We start from the raw sequence: 18,100 nt of genomic DNA on the forward strand, positions 1-18,100 counted from the left end.
CCCAGCCCTCAACCCCAAACCCCTCCAGGCCTCTCAACTACTACTGAGAGAGCCTTCCCCTCCCCCCTATCCTAAACCTAAGGGACCCGGGTCTCCTCCACAGTCCTTCTGGAGCCCTCCCCTTTCTCCCAGCCCTAAACCTAAGGGCCCCCCCTCCCCCAGCACTCCCATCCAGGAGTTTCCTCCCCCCTTCCCCTCTCTCATCTCTCCACCGTCCTAAACTCAAGACACCCAGGTCTCCCCAACAGTTCCTTTGGAGGCCTCCCCTCCTCCCCAACCCTAAACCTAGGCCCTTCCCCCTGACTGCTGCCACCCCGGAGCTTTCCCTTCCCTCCCCTCCATTCCCATCCCCCCCTCCCCAGCTGACTGGTAGGAAATACTTTCATAACATCACCTCTCCTCTGTGTCTCCCCTCTACAGACGATGCTGGTCTCCGGTCGGGCTCGGCCGGTCAGCGGGTCCCCTCAGACCAAACCCAAAATCCGGGAGGGTCCATGATGAAAGGGACTATAATGGTCACTCTGAACCACTCACAAACCCAATCTGACCCCTCCCTGGATTCCTCTGTTGGGCTCCCGTTGCCCGGCGGGCCCTCTCCGGGACTCAGCACGCCACAAAGTCATGGCTGTCGAAATGACATTCCCCCAGGATCCTCTCAACCAAACAGTCATAAGCATACGAGCTATCCCCTGGTTCCCCCTGTGCTTCCCCCTACCAGGACCAGCTCACCCCCGGAACCTAGGTCTGGCTCCAATAATGAATCTGAGTGGGAATCAGAATCCTTGATTTCGGCTGACTATCTAGAAAACCAAACCCCCATGATCCCCTCTACCTATAAACAACATACACATTTTCCAGCATTTGTCCAAACTCCTTAAAAAACCTTATTTGACCCTATGTCGAATAAACATTTGCATACACCCATCCACAGATCCTCAGGCCCGTGCACCCATTCTCAACCGAGAATCCTAAACCCTACCCCTACACAAAACCTAACCCTAACCCTAACCCCAACCCCAACCCCAACCCTAACCGTAACCGTAAATGTTCTTGTTCATATGAAAATCAACGGACAGAAAACAAGTTATCCATGTCTCCATTGCTTAGTTTGTCTCGAGACGGTGAAATTACGTTGGCTTTGCGACATTGGCGGAAACAATAAAAACATTTGAAAATGCTATGGTCAACAAAATGCTAAATATATTTATGTCACTTTTAATACGCAAAGGATGACCACCAATTGTAGACCCTTTTCTATCTATTCATCATGCTGGTCGAGCTACAGTTATTTTGAAAATATATTCCAGTCTTCTCAGTATGACTATACTGTAAATTATATAACACATAGGTTTGAGCAAGCTCTCTGATTGGTCAATAGGCGTGTTTGATTCCACGATCAAACAACGATCAAATAGAACGTGCCTAATCACAAAGTATCCAGTGGCCTACACATGCCACTAGCCTACCGAAACTACTTCCATGAGCCTACATCGTGTGGTTTCCATAGCGACGTTTAGCGACACACAGCCGTTAAGGCCCTGTCACACTGTCCAGAAATTGACACCCGATGGACACACGATAAAGGAAATGTTCAAATTCGGCTGTGATCGTAGCAACATCGGGCCATTCGTGAGGGCATCTTAAGCCATCGTGTGACTATCTAGAACGTCATTATTGGTACTGTTGTACCAATAATGACGTTCAAGAACGGCCTCTCGTGTATGATTGCTTAAGTAAATATCTGCGGGAAAATACTTCCCTTTTTATTTCACTCTCTGGGCCTCTGGGGTATTTGCACCTCCGTCAGTACAGAAAAACATCTTGGAGGGCTTGAGGTAAGCTGAGGAAATGTCGAAACACTTGTATGAGACTTAGCAAAGCAGGACAATAGGTCACATTGCCTCAACTCCAACCAAACGGGAGCACTTCAAGCTGCTTTGATGGAGTTTGATTCCCAGGAAGTGACTGCAACAGGAAGTGTTTGTCCTTCGGTTGCCCTCCAGCTGCAACAGAAACTCACTGTGGTGCACTGGGCTTCATCAAGGACGGTCTGCGTAGAGAGAGTGCAGGTGTGTGACATCGAAGGACTCCGAACTTCAATATATCATAAAAGAGAGTGATAAAGAGTAATTGGCGGTTTTGGCATAGCAGGATACTCTGAATATCAATAAGAGGGGAGAATAGGTGACACAATGTGCTCAAATTATTATCTCGCTCAACCATGAATAATGATCAGGGGGAACGTAGCTAAATATCGTTTTATTCTTACTTATTTCACAGGTTTCTATGTACATAAGACACAATACTTGTCTGCTATATTGACACTGAACAGACTTTTTTTTTCTCCAATTCAATTTTGACTGACATGTTTGCTTGATACGCATCACCTGTTTTCTATTCTTACCTGTCAGAAATCTGTCCACTGTCCTATGTATTTTATTTCACCTTCTAAATCCTGAATATTGATAGTCTGAGTGAAAGTAATCTTTGTTCATGGTTCCTGCATCAACCCTATTTATTTGACTTTAAAATAAACATGTGTACCGGTATATTGTCTTTAACTAAAACCCGGAAAAGCATTTCACAATTTCCGGTGTCCTCGTCTCGAATTTAATGTTTTTTTAACGTGTTTGTGGTTCGAAGCCTTAAAAAAGGTCTGTGGTTACCACTCGCTGAAGATATGTTAATATTTTGTTTGAAATATGTCAGTGTCAGTGTCCAAAGCTTATATGTTTCATAAAAATGACGGTGGCTAACAAGTGACTAAAGTAACTATAATGGTAAACCTAAACTGCACCAATCTGTTGAGAGACAACGTCCACAAGCAGAATGTTTGTGTCCTGAGATTGCATTTAGTCCAGTGCGTTTCACCTCAGTCTTTTCCCATAGGGTATCTGCACATTGTTTAAGTACAAATGTAATGACTTTTAAGACCGTTTTAAGACCTGTAAAAGGAAATACCAATAGAAAAAAATCGACACCAGGGGTTCCCAAACGTTGCCATGCCAAGGAGCCCATATAGCATTATCCTCTGGCCTTTTTAAATGATGAGTACATTATGATGGAAAATATGACTAATGAATCATACAACTTAATACATTTTCTTATGTGTATTAATAATTAATAATCACATTTTTTTTGTATTTATCTTTTGTTTGTCATTCATTACATTGATTGTGTCTTCTGTTATAAACATTCTTAACACAGTATTAAACAGTAATATCAACAGTAAACGTATTTTAAAGCATTTTTAAAGTGATTTCTGTCTTTATAATATTCTATAATTTTGAACAGTAATATGAACAATTAACATATATTTTTTGCATTTTTGAAAGCTATTTATATATAATATTCAACAGTAATATTAACAATACACATATTTATATTCATATATAAACAATATTTGCTACATCCGTGCTCTCATCCAGCTGCAGAGCGAAATATTCACTCGCTCTCACTTGCTCCAAAAGCTGAGCAGATACTCAGTTTCACTCTCAGTAGCGGCAGCTCGATTCTGATTGGCTTGAAGGGCGGTCGTGTGATTTAAAAACAAAAAAATAAAATATTAATAAATAAAAAATATTAAAAGATTGGCATCAAAAAAGAAAAATGTAACTTTAAAAACATTAAAAAATGCCCCTTTCCCTCAAACGTTGCGTGACCCCCCCAGGCACCCCGTGGCGGCCCCCACTTTGAAAAACACTGAACTAGACAACAGTATAAACCGTTACTGAGTTGTATTGCATTTGAATAGCGGGATATATTCAGCGCACATTACCCAACATGACTGCCTTTGCATTAACACAAACAGAAATGGTATGGTAGTAGATCAATGGAAACCAATGTACTCCCTGCACACTCGTTCATTCTGCCCCAGATACAATGTAATACCTCCCCTCCTAAAATAAATGTAAGACTTTTAAGACTTTTTAAGGATCCGCAGGGACTCTGCTACATACAACAAAAGCTCACTAATGTGATTGGTCAATATAACTTGGACCACAGATAGTTTTAGATTTTTTGAACATCACTTCTGTTAAACTTTCACAAAGAAATACAACCTTTGATAATGGGTAGCATGTGGGCATTTGCTTCTAAAACATAATGGAATCACTGAGACAGACTTAATTGCTTATTATTTCTGGATTTCCCAGTAGTCCTAGGATAAGCTATCAGTCACATCAGAGTACAACAAAAGCTCAATGATTTGTCATAGACTCGATCTGAAGAATAAACAAGTGTACGCTGAAATAATGCCGTCACATCTACTCCTCCAAGCAATTCAATTTATGCTTCTTGTGTTCAGCGTCCGAAGTGTGAATTATTTACTCACCGTCAAAGCGGGAAAAGAAGTGCCGGATTAAAATGCTCATGGCATGTAAATTCACTGATGATTTATGAATGTGTTTGTCCCTGCTCCTTACTGGAAAAACAACACGGCGTCTCCACACCAGAATAATTGAGCGTCTGAGTGCAGTCCATAGATAAGATGATAAATCTCCTGTCTATAATCATTTCTACTCCGCAAATCACTGTCCCTCCAAATTATATTTTCTGCGCAGTAAAAAGTCTCTGACACCGGCGGCGTGACAACCAACTCATCAAAGTGTTTGAGAAAAAAAGAAGGGGACAAGATGTCTAAAGATTTAAGATGCTTTCTTGGAGCTTTATGACGTGTGTAGCGTTCAATCTGGCCTGCGTGTTGAAATTAGGCCATTTATTTGTATAGCTTGTGATATTTTACAGATTGCTAGTTTCCACAAGGTTTTTTTAAGGCATGCTTGCTGTCTGGTTATCTCTAAACTGTCACTCAAAGGTGATTCGTGTAGCATGGCTAATTGACTTCCCTGTTGTCAGTTTTATCTCTGTTTGGTGATCAGAGATCGCTGATGAGAGCTTGGAGCTGAAATATCTGCTCTGCTTTTTCTTCACCTCTTTACCTTTAGCGGCATGACTTATGTTGCTGTCTCTTAGAAGACAATGGGAAGAGTCTTTTCTTATCCCAACATGGTCTTAAATAATGGACAAAATGCATTTGTTTGTCTTTTCGAAAAAATCCGACCACTCCAAAATGGCAACAGAAGCCTTTTTTGTAGCCCAACCACTTACTTTCATCTGAAGGCCCGATAGATGGTTAGATAAAAGCACCCGAGCCTCCCCAAAATATGAGCCTGTAGTACAAAGTGAACAAGAGACATCTAAGGTACTGAATGTATTCCCAAAAAAAAGTATTTTTGGCTGAGATCAAAGCTGTTGTGATTTGTGAAGTGGCCATGTCGACTTCACTAAAGCCGCTGATTGTCCCTTGCCAGATCCACAGACGTGGCCTCGCCCGTGCTGAAAGCATGCTGCAATCCTGGTAAAATCCGACACCCCCACCCCCCCGATCCACCCATCCACTCTCAACAGTGAAAAAAAGAGCAAAAGAAGCATTGTTGTGAAAAGGCCTCGAGGAGAGCACTGGAAAAACATCATTTCGGATGCAGGGAGGACATCGTGGGGGGGCTTAACCAAAGGCATGCTTTTTTAGAGCGCACACAGCTGTGCACATGTTCACTGTGAGTTCAAAAGAAAGCATGAAAGCACACAGTTTGCTCAAACTCAAATAACATGTCCATTAGATTTGTCACAAAAAGTATCAGTGAACATAAATAATTTTATATTTTCAATAAAACATGTTCTACTCCGAGCTTTCTTACACCAAAGCTTCAGCGGCTAACAATGATTAATCGCCTCCGAACGCGTAAACGTGATGCCCGATCGAGAGCCATTAGCATTAATTATTGCGAACCTGGACTGACATTACAAACAATGATCCAGATTAGGCTGATGATCACATCCCAGACATATGAGCTTTCCAAATGCCACAAACACTTATCATACTTCAACTAGCGCGACGAAGCGTGGACAGGAGATTCATTGCAACCTGAGACTCCTTAAGGATGCTCTTTGTCTTCAAGTGTATGCTAGCTAGTGTGTGTGTGTGTGTGTGTGTGTGTGTGTGTGTGTGTGTGTGTGTGTGTGTGTGTGTGTGTGTGTGTGTGTGTGTGTGTGTGTGTGTGTGTGTGTGTGTGTGTGTGTGTGTGTGTGTGTGTGTGTGTGTGTGTGTGTGTGTGTGTGTGTGTGTGTGTGTGTGTGTGGTCTAGCATTACTATACTTGTGGGGACCGACATCTGTTTACATAGTCACGTGTGGGGACTGGCTTCCCTTATGGGGACAAGTTGGAGGTCCCCATAAGGGGAATCATTAATTGTAGGGTAAAGACTTAGTTAGGTTTAGGATTAGGATTAGGGTTAGGGTTAGGTTAAGGGTAAGGGTCAGGCATGTGTTGGTTAAGGTTAAGGTTAGGATAAGTCTCCAGGAAATGCATGTAAGTCAATGTAATGTCCCCTGAAGTGATGTATACATGGTGTGTGTGTGTGTGTGCGTGTGCGTGTGCGTGTGCGTGTGCGTGTGTGTGTGTCATTGCTCTGCTTGTTAGATAATATAACCACATGTAAATATACGGAGGTAATACGTTGTTTCAGAGAGGTGTCGATTCATCTTTATTGCCATGTTGGGGTTTGTTTTAGGTGCTCTAATATTACATTTGATGGCATAGTAATGAATCGGGAAGACAGAATATTATAAATAATTCTCAGTATAACAAAATTCAATAGCACCGCGAACCTCAGCCTCCAAAATGCCTCTCTAAATATTATAAATATGTAATCATAGCCTTCATGAATGTAGCTGGTCTCTTGAATTACACCACAGTCAAAATGCCAGGGTGCGCCTGAAAACCTGGCAGCTAAGGTTACTAAATAAATGCCCTTCTTTATTCATATTTATTCAACAGCTTGCATTTTAGATTAATTAATATATTTATTTTTGCACTCCGCTTTAACAGCAAATGATTCCATTGAAATACTGTATTCATCCCTCGGGGGAAATTTGAGAAGAGCTGCGGTTTGAAAACATATAATCACAAACAAATTGTAAATTCAATGCGGACCAACTGCGACCAATTCTACAAACATCCAACTACATACAGGGTGAAATTACCTTCACTATTTGACTAACGTAGTTTAATAGAAAGTAAAGGTCACAAGACGCAGGAGGGATGGTACATATTTAAATCATTCTCACTAAGTAGGAGATGTTTTTGCTATCAAAAATAACCGACACCGTGGAATAACATTTGAATCTGGTCAAACTGAATGTATCTGAACGATGTAATCCACGCCCTCACCGCTGGGTAGATGTCCGTTTATAAATGGCATTTTAAATAACCCTGATCAGTATGGTTATGTTTTCAGATTTACAAAAGCTCATTTAGACAGAACACTTAAAGCAACGTGACTGTGTCCTGGGAAAAAAATGACAGCATTAGTTGTTTTAATAAATGCACGAAAAACAAAATGTTCCCTTATTCAAATTCAAACGTTTTCTTGCCAAACCCTAGGAACAGATTTATAATCATAAAAACTGATTATTTTTTAATAGGCATTTTAAATGGTTGATGAAAACACAGAGCAATTGTGTTTTCCTGTCTAGAGGCACAACATCAGGAAAACTACTTCATAGTTAATTGCAGCAGTCGTGGACTAAGAACTTGAAATGCAAGGACTAACAGGAAGTAATATAACCAACATAAACATCAACATTTAACCCTTATTAAAAAACACCCATCTCTCCGAAACATATACGAGCAGTCCATTATCAGACAGGCGAACACATGGCGTCTGATCCCACCCACATACTGCACCCAGGACTCCAGCTCCGACCTTCTGGTAGAAGATGCAGGGTTCCCAAGAGCCGGCTGAACCGCTCAGCACTCATTCCTACCTGTCCATTAGGCTTCTTAACGTTCACATGAAATGAAATGTAGTCAAATGTACTTTTTAAATGTTGGCCATGAGGGAAGTGCAATTGGTCGCCATTGTCAGTATGTGTGTATTGTGTTTGTTCAAACGGTGTGTGACGGATGATACGTGTATGTCTCTTAATGTCCACGATGTTTGTATATGGACATGTATGCGGAACTGCAGGACGGAGTCCAGAACAAATGTCCTTACGGGGACAATAAAGAATATCGTATCGTATGTGTCACAACTTGATCTGATCTCCGCTGAAGACAAAAGTCTCTGTGTCAAAATATATTATATATTAATACCATTCTTCCTTTTGACTCATTTTAAACCAACACCAGTCCTGATCACTTTGCCAAATAAGTGTTATTTTTAAGAAATGTAAACATTTAAATGCCAGATTTTTACTGATCGGGAAAAACAAAAGAAAAGGTTTTCTTCACCATTTGTTTTACATTGTAGAACATATCAATTATTAGCAACAATATAGAATAAAATATAATTCATAAAATCAATCAGGAATAGCTCCTTAACCATAATTCATATATTCATGTTTTTCTTCTACTGTTAATGTAAGAACAAAAAGACTATTAGATAACCTATTAACATTAGACGTGTGTCCTCACCTAGCATATCATCATAGAGGCAATATAACCACTATCACATGTTTACCATCTGGATGGTTAACTGCATATCTCATATAGGAGGTAAACAGGAAGTCCTAAGTATGTGCTGCCACCTCATAGCAGGTCCTCAAGAGGGATATTTTGATAGTGTAGTGCGGATAAAAAGTAAAAGCCATGGTACACCCATTAGCTATCTACACCTCATTAACTAAGTCAATATACTCGCTCCACATTATCACAACAGCTGAGAGGAGTCTAGAGGATTTATTTGCATTTAAATGAGCTATTCATGTTTACCCTTAAGGCTTTGAAGCATACTCTGGTGACATAGGGAGTTCTCATCTCTGTAAGCTAAGCAAAAATATGAGCATGTCTGACACTGAGGAGACAATATATATACCTACTATACATGGTATGAGTGGAGATGAACTCACATGCTAAATTGGATATTATTTTAAGGCAAGCTCCATTTTCAAGAGTGTCTTTTCTTGAGTGATGGCCCTTTTTGACATATTCTGTGATTCTTAAAAGAGGTCCTATTATGCTATTGTAGCGTGTACCTTTAATGTAGTGTGTTATATATATTTGTGTGCATGTAAATGGTCTGCAAATCCCAAAGTTCACGCCAGAGGTAGGTTTATTCCCGGAACAAAGTGACATTACTACGTAACAACTTCGCTTCTATTGGCTAGCGCTCCAACACCTTGTACTTGATAGGCTAAGGGGCGGGACATCTCTGAGCTGTTGACCAATCACAACAGAGCCGGCCAGCTAACCAATCAGAGCAGACTGGGCTCTGGTTTCAGACAGAGGGTGAAAAGAGGTGCTGCAGCACAGGCAGTGAGATAAATAAAGAGCTTTTTGAACATTAAAGCATGGAGACATGTCCCAGTAGAGACACTACATACATATATGAACCTGAAACTGAGCATACTAGGGCCCCTTTAACAACTCATAATTCAAGGAGGGACACACTCTTATTCCAATATTGAATATACAACCTGTTCATCAGTATGAATTATGGGTGTACATATTTTACATAATCACTGATATAGAATCGATAGACATACTAATCAAGGGCAGCGAGTATTGAGTGGAAGAGCCCACTGCCCATCAGTTATCTCTGCCTCGGGGGGAGGCAGCCTCCACCCTGGCGAGGAGTAGCATCATCCATCAACAGTTTGAGACACAGAGAGGAAGTATTTGGAGTCCCGCCAATTTGAAAGAATAACCTTGAAGGCGTTGTGTCGTTGTAGACTAACAAGTGTTAACAGAGGGAATGTCATGTCATTATACCGTGTGGTTACTCTCCTCTAAAGACTATATACTGAAAGGTTAGGAAGCTGAGGACTCACACACAGCTAAGCAAATATGAATTCATCCCATGGGTTTTCAATTGGTTTTTGCAAGATTGTGAAAATTGAAGTCATGGAAAGATATATAGATTAGTACTATCTTGTAAACAATGTACTTTTTAATGAGAGTTTTGTTCGAAATGTACCATTTGTGTTGGCAACTGAGTGTATATTTATATATATACATATTAGGGTTAATAACACGTTAACGCAAAAAAAAATTAACGCCACTAATTATTTTAACGCGATTAACGCATGTGTATTTTTTGTCCTCGGCCGCCCCGTAGTTTCAGAGCGCATCGACTTTAAAATACCATCTACAAGCTGATGCTGACAGCCCCGCTCCTGCCGCCCGCTTGTGGCAGACCACACTTCCACGCTCACCGGCAGGCACCGACTGGCTATTGGGAGGACCGGGAAGGTGTCTGTATGTGTGGCGCGAGCGAGCGAGAGAGAGAGAGAATGCGCACACCTTACGTGTATTGTTGTTGTTAGCATCTGGTGCTAGCTAGCTGCGCTAACGGGTATAAGGAGCTGTTTCAATAAAAACAGAGGAGCGACATTTCACCGACAACTGCGCCGAGCACTTGACTTGATGCAGGCAGCCAGACAGTGGGACATTGTTCGAAAAGCTTGAACCGGATTTGCGTTGAAGTATAATTAAGCAATAGCTCACGACAGGCCGTGGTATATGCTCATTATATCACAGCTAAGGGGCGTGGTTCGGCCCGACGCGAAGCGGAGGTTTTTATTAGTAAATAATGATGTTCAAAATAAAATAGTCCCTCCGTTGCCTTCTGCGCGAAACATAGTGCGAGGTGGTTGCTATGCAACAACACTAACAGCTAGCGAACATATTAGGCAGAGAGCGTTGATCCATTATTTGGCTATTTATTTACATTCATGTGTATGTTGCCGTTTATTGTGCACCCACTGAAAACCTGTCCAGCATCAGTAGCATGGCTTACGTGGTTACTTGTTGAGGTTGTCCTAGGCTGTCGCTTGGCGTGGTGAGAATATTGCTCCACTTTCTCCGGTCCCCGAGATTCGGCTTCCAGTAGCTCTGGAGAGAGCTTTCGCACCTGTGGCCACTAACGGTCATCATTTCTCTGCTTTGTTTCAAGACCCGCATCAGAAAGCTTTTGATGGTACTTTTCCAGTTGGTCTACCTGCTCTTCACGTAGCTCTGCATGTCGTCGTTTAGGTGCTTTTTTTTCTTGAGATAGGCACTCCGTTATAAAAAGGTTCGATGAAAAAACTAGGAATTAAATAAGATGGCTAGAGTCACCAAAAATGTATCCTTAGGTGCTTTTATTAACACCAACGTGCTGAAAAAACACAAAGTAACAAGGATTGTACAGGAAGAAATCAAAACCCTCCTATATACATACAGGTCGAGGACATATAACTGGTCCCTCTCTGCTCTACAGCCACAGTCAGACTCCCCATCAAAACACTTGTGGCCAGGGTTTTATACATGTTAAGCCCCTCCCCATAGCATAATCCACTATTTATACCCCTAACCAATGTCATTCTAATCTACAAACACATTCACAATGCAAGACAAATTACCCAAACACACCACATCAAAATAGGTCAACATATTATCTCTTTGACCACAGAAGCCCCAAACAATAACATTTTTATACTTGCAAGAAAAGTGCCACCCGCGCCCATGCACTACATGGTATGCTCCAATTGCGCACAGGTGTTCCCACTGATTGAGCCTCTATTTAAGGCTGCTTCTTTCTGTGGCTCTGTTTGGCCTTCACAACCTTGAAGGAGAGGGTAAGCAGGTTACTTGCAAAAAGACTTCCAATAAATTAGGTTTGAACAAACAATGACTTGGGTTTTATTTGATCAAATGTGTGTTACCCTCAGTGTGCCTTTTACCATGCCCCTATGCCAACTGTGATGAAGGCTTCTTCTTCACACACTCCTCAATCCACTCTTCCATAGTAAGACCCCCCGGAGGTCGAAGTTAATCTTAAATGTTTCCATCTTATGCTTTGTAAGTTTGTTCTGTAACGGAATAAACTGCAGGCATACTGTTTTACTCAGACGCGGAGGGATACTGACTTGTTGTGAAAAGTAACTTACAATTCTACCCGTGGTATACGCTCAGTATATCACGGCTAAGAACCAATCAGATTGCTTGATTTGACTTGTCCGTTTTATAATACCTCATTCACACCAATGCAACTCCGGTTCAAGCTCCGTGCTAGAGCTTTTCAGGTTCAGAACCGGTTCTTCGGTTTAGCTCCGGCTCTTTTCACACCGCCCGAGTCCGACTGGTGCTGCGTCATTGCGTCATCGTTTGCGTCATGACTTAAACGTTTGCGTGCCTGCTTCATAAAGCCAAACCGTGCGGAAAACCCTCACAGCTGACACCGACAACAACAACAATGGCCGATTGTGCTCCAGCTTCCTCTGTACTTCTTCGGAAGACCAGATTCCCAGTAGGTAGTTGGTCTCTTCAGTGGACCACTGCTGCTTGTTAAGTTTCTCCATCGTTGTGTACAAACTGGATAAAACACCGGCTTTTTGTTGTTGTTCAGGAGTTTATCTGCCTCTGCCCCCGCCTCGACGTTAGCGTGACGTATGCGGGGCTTTTGCTCTGGCCGGATTTTATTTAAAAAAAAAAAAAATGTATACTTAGTTTTTATTATTTTCAGGAAAAACAAAACAAACAAAGGTAGTGTCAGAGATCAAATAATTATCTATACATAATGTAACTAAGGTCAGGGTTTGCTGTGGCTTAGTGCAGGGTCTTGTAGGCAGTCCACTTGAACAGTTTCTTTTCAAATTCTGGTAGTTTCATTCTGAGCCAATGGGTGAGTCTTTCCATATGGAGTATTTCTCCAACAACTTCCAACCAATCATTGGCTGCAGGGGGGCCGGACAATTTTTTGGTGCTTGAAACGAACCGGATTCCGGAGCGAATAGGCTGCTCCGCTGCGGTGTGAACAGGAAAACCCGGTGCTTGTCAAGCTCCAGCTCCGAACCGGCCCTGAAACACCGTTGGTGTGAATGAGGTATTATTGTATTGTATGAGAGGTTCCAGGTTGAATTGAGGCGAATAGTTGTAATGTTCAGAGGTTGTTATGTTTATTATTCATGAGAATATTTGTCATTGCGATTAATCGCAATTAACTATTTTAATCGACTGACAGCCCTAATAAATATGTATGGTAGAGGAATTGTTTTTGCAATTTATGATATGTGAATTATTAGTAACATTATTATAAGAAGCTAGGGAATATCTAAAAAACATATTTCTATTACCATGAAATTGTTACATCTGCCTTCCAGTTAGATGTATCAAGATTGTGAATATTAAAGCATTATGAATATTAGTTTTGTTTTAAAAAAAAGAAGAGAAATGTGATGTTTTTAGTATTGTTGGAAATGTTAGATTTAAGTTTTTAACTGAGTATAATTTTTTCTGTAATTTAATTATATTTGTTTAACCCTTAGATGCATAAGTGGGTCTTTTTTGACCCGGTGAGGTGGTTTTCTTGAAGTATCTTTGTAATTACATGTTTTTTTTTACTTTTGACCAGAGTCCTCATATGAGCTGCACTTTATTGCTAGATCTAATAGTCCACTATATATTGGATGTGTGCAGCATTTATCAGTTTGTCACCTCCAATGTCCGTACAATTTGTACAGAAACAAGCCGTACAGTCTGCCGCATCAAATGTAATCCTGGGGCAGAGTACAAATCTGTTGGAGTGCTGCTCGAGTCGGACATTTTGGATCAAACCTTGTTTATAGAAGGTGAGAGAAATATCTCCTGCATAAAGGGAAGAAATCCCTCACTGCCTTTCTCTATTATTAACAACGTCTTTCCTATTCCTACAGTATACCGTTTACACTGTTTTACTACTCTTTTTCAATCTTTTGCTAAATCAGGAAGGGAATTCCTTAGTAATATCTAAATGTTTGTATTTAGAGATCTAAAAAAAAGCAACTACAGGATATTATCCAGGTATAAAGTAAATGTAAATGTTTTTTCTAATCTATATTTAAATTCCCAAAATGTCTCATATTAATTAGATTTACAACCAAATAAATCTTGATGAATAGGAATATTATTTACTTAAATCATGAATCTCATAATATGATATTCTTTCTTTCCTTTTTTTATGTTAACAAATCCGTTGCCAAAACCACCAATGTGTTATTCAATCTCAAAACACTTTTGAGTTTCCATGCCCTGTATCCCACTGGTCATTGTAAAAAAATGGGTGAAATGTGTGTTAAATATGCAGGAAACCTGAAGTGAAAACCTTTTAAGACCTTTTTTAAGACCCTTTCCATACATTTTAAGACCTCATCGACCACTTCGAGTTCTAACCGGTTACATTGGCGACACACTTTTCCTCACATTGACTATATACGGTATTGATTGTCCTTCCTTCTTATCTTCCAACCATTTGGACGCAGACTTGCATTTCCCCATAAAGATGTTGCTTAGCAACCGGCGTAAACGGAGCTTTGCGCGCTATCAAGCAGTGAGCGTGCGATGTCCTGTTCAGATGACGTCAAACCCAACAGGATGCCATCAATAAACTACACAGAATCACACTACACACCTACGCAATGATTACATTCAGGCAGACTGTAGAATACAACCTATTTGGACACTTTATATACTTATTGAAAACAAGCTACAACATGTAATACCTTGGAAAATGCTGTTTAATACTTTGTAATAGCCTTAATATTCACTAAATTGATTTATCAACTTTTAATACTTTTTAAGACCCCGCGGACGCCCTGTGTTAAAAACGAATTACATATGTGAGATTCAATAACTTCCTAACACAGCTGGACACTGTAGTTTTGTGTTGTAACATTACACAGACACCAGTCAATAGTGCGTTTATTGGCACTATTTTTCAGACGATTAGTACACATTTTGAGGCCTGTAGATATTTAGAAAAGGGTGCATGTTCTTTATTATGAAAAATCATGTCACCCAGTACAAAAAGTAAGGATTATGGATGTGTTTTAATAGTTTTGGGATATCAATCAACCTCTATGGAAAAGATTAAGTGTTAACAGTGGACCAACAAAAACCTGTTTGACAACAAGAAAAAACAAAGCTCAACAATATCGTATCAAACATGTCCTAACTGAATCAAAAAGTCCCCAAAAGAGCCGCCGGATTAGAGTGGTTATAGCTGGAGGCCCATATGCTGCCAAGTAAGTGGGTTTGACTACTGAGCCTACCGAAACACTTCAGGCAAAATCATCCTCTCTATCTCCCCCTTTCAACTCTGCATCTCTCTGGACTATCACAAATCTTATCAATCCCTACCCTCCATGATGTAATCAAAAACATGTTTCTTTAAGTTTCTTAAATGCTCTAATTCTCACAGCGATATTTAAAACTCAAGTGTTTCCACCCTGTTTCGGTTTCAACAGGCTATTAACCGATTACCGGAAGTAAGATGCATTTAAAATAGTGTGACATTAGAAAGCTTTGACACTCTTCTGATATGTTGACTTTTGACCTTTCGGGTGTAGCATGTGTATTGTACTCCCTATGTGGCTCTAGTCTTATAGCTTGGTGTGAGAAGCCTCAAGGTCTGTGTAGTGTCAGAAATACAGTCACATTGGACGTAAAACTAATTACCACCAAAAGGTCACCGTGTTAACAGTAGGGAATAGGATAGGTGTTGCGCGTGGTGTGTATTAGACTGTTACAGAATACCTCCGCCTGCCTCCCTGCAGAAGAACAACTCAAGTACTTTAGGGAGCTTCACTTCCTATAAAGAATAACATGACACTCTCCAGTAATACCAGTTGCCCTTACATTATTCACTTGAACCTTCACCATTCAATCATGCTGTGGCGTTAATTAAGCAATACCACGAATAATAAAGAAGATGGATGACACTCGGTCATACATGAGTCCTGAGTCTGTGACAACAACTGAACGCTGGTAAGGTCAGAGCCCAACAATTGATGGAAGTGTCATCCTATCATCGTGGAAATCAGCAGAATCAGAGAGTAGATTGACTTCTCACTCGTCCCGGGGTGCAAACAAATGGCCTGAGACATATCGGTGGCCTTGTCCCAAATCGCTAACCCTCAGAATCTAATCAGAGCCAGCGATCGCTCACTTGCTGTTAATGTCATCATTTATGCCTGTCCGATAACTGGCACATACAGTAGGCATATATTGACTTCCCTGTGCTTTAGGAATATGAAGTCCAGAGGCTGACAGTTCGACTCATCAACATCGGTCCAACAGTCAATTATTGCGACGGTCACAAATCGCTAAAATCGAGTCATCAGAAAAATATGAATCTGCAAAAGTGATAATGCTGACTTGGCGTGTTGGAATGTTGCTTTTCTTAGTTTGGTGTTCTTTTAATTGAATTGTATAATATTAATAAAACGGATGTTTCAAATGTGTTATCTGATTTACACTGAACACAAATATAAACGCAACACTTTTGTTTTTGCTCCCATTGTTCATGAGATGAACTCAAAGATCTAAAACATTTTCTATATACAGAAAATAACCATTTCTCTCAAATATTGTTCACAAATCTGAACAAATCTGTGATGGTGAGCACTTCTCCTTTGCCGAGATAATCCATCCCACCTCACAGGTGTGGCATATCAAGATGCTGATTAGACAGCATGATTATTGCACAGGTGTGCCTTAGGCTGGCCACAATAAAAGGCCACTCTGAAACGTGCAGTTTTGCTTTATTGGGGGGGTCTGGGGGGGGTCCGAAAACCAGGCAGTATCTGGTGTGAGGGGTAGGGGTACGGGTAGGGGTAGGGTTAGGGGTAGGGTTAGGGGTAGGGTTAGGGGTAGGGTTAGGGTAATGTTGTGAATCGAGTGGCCCATGGTGGTGGTGGGGTTATGGTATGGGCAGGCGTATATGTAATGGACGACGAACACAGGCCACTCGATTTACAACATTACCCTAACCCTAACCCTACCCCTACCCCTCACACCAGATACTGCCTGGTTTTCGGACCCCCCCAGAACCCCCCAATAAAGCAAAAATGCACGTTTCAGAGTGGCCTTTTATTGTGGCCAGTCTAAGGCACACCTGTGCAATAATCATGCTGTCTAATTAGCATCTTGATATGCCACACCTGTGAGGTGGGATGGATTATCTCGGCAAAGGAGAAGTGCTCACTATCACAGATTTTTTCAGATTTTTGAACAATATTTGAGATAAATGGTTATTTTGTGTTTATAAAACATTTTTTAGATCTTTTAGTTCATCTCGTAAAAAATGGGAGCAAAAACAAAATGGTTGCGTTTATATTTTTGTTCAGTGTATAAATGGAATTAAAACATTCATTTACTTTTCATGTAACTTGATATCTCCGCTTCAATCCAGAAGTTTGAATCCACCATATTTATAAATGAAAGGTAAAGGTTAAAGATTAGATTAATTTACTATTCATTATTATAGATTGACATTTTACACATAAAACAGCGACGTTATAAATTAATCAACCAACCAATATAAACGTTAGTTCATATTAGATCTATTTCGAACAGGCATAGTGGTATCGTATTGTACTGTATAATCAGATAAGATTACACTTAAAGGCATTATCTGAATAATACATTTTACCTTCAATATTACATGTTGTGATTAATATTTCTTTGCTTCTGTATAATGCTGGATAACCTCTTCACCGACTTGCACATATTGAGCTACATTATTCATTTGGAGTCAAATTTCTTAAGTGCTTTTAGCTCTGTTTTTGGTCTCTAAGAACTCCAGAAGAAAATGTCCGTCTCTAAAGTTGCTGAATGCTGCTCTATGTTCACCAGTTAGTCATGTTTCGTGTGTGAACAATCACAATCCATCACACCTTGTCATGATGTATGTATTTGCCCTGTGCTGTACTTTTTATTCTCTGTTTATTGTATGTTGAATTGTGTGGAACAAGCTGTAATAATCTGCACTGAACACGAATTCCACCAGCCTGGCTGTGTGGTCATTAAAGATTCTAATCTAATCTAATGTTTGCTGCTAAACGGGTAGAGTAAAGGTGTTTTATAGCTTTTGTTATATAAAACTTATATGGCTAAAATTTGGAGTAAGGCCTGATGGTCAATTACTTTGTTGGTTATTCCAAAATGTGTAAGTCACTGAAAACAGAAGAGGTCTTGAGCATTAACACATATTACCGGTGGGTCCAGTAGTATGCAAGATTAGCTTCAGCATGCACACACACACACACACACACACACACACACACACACACACACACACAC

The 18,100-nt window shown here is 40.5% G+C and overlaps 1 protein-coding gene across 1 annotated transcript in view; it reads right to left on the bottom strand.

Annotated features, from left to right (window-relative positions):
• LOC117446119 (contactin-4-like) overlaps positions 1–18,100 on the bottom strand; it is a 218,558-nt gene that overhangs the window by 112,479 nt on the left and 87,979 nt on the right. The window lies entirely within an intron of this gene.

The sequence above is a fragment of the Pseudochaenichthys georgianus genome, chromosome 5 (genome assembly GCF_902827115.2).
Source record: "Pseudochaenichthys georgianus chromosome 5, fPseGeo1.2, whole genome shotgun sequence".
Classification (NCBI taxonomy): domain Eukaryota; kingdom Metazoa; phylum Chordata; class Actinopteri; order Perciformes; family Channichthyidae; genus Pseudochaenichthys; species Pseudochaenichthys georgianus.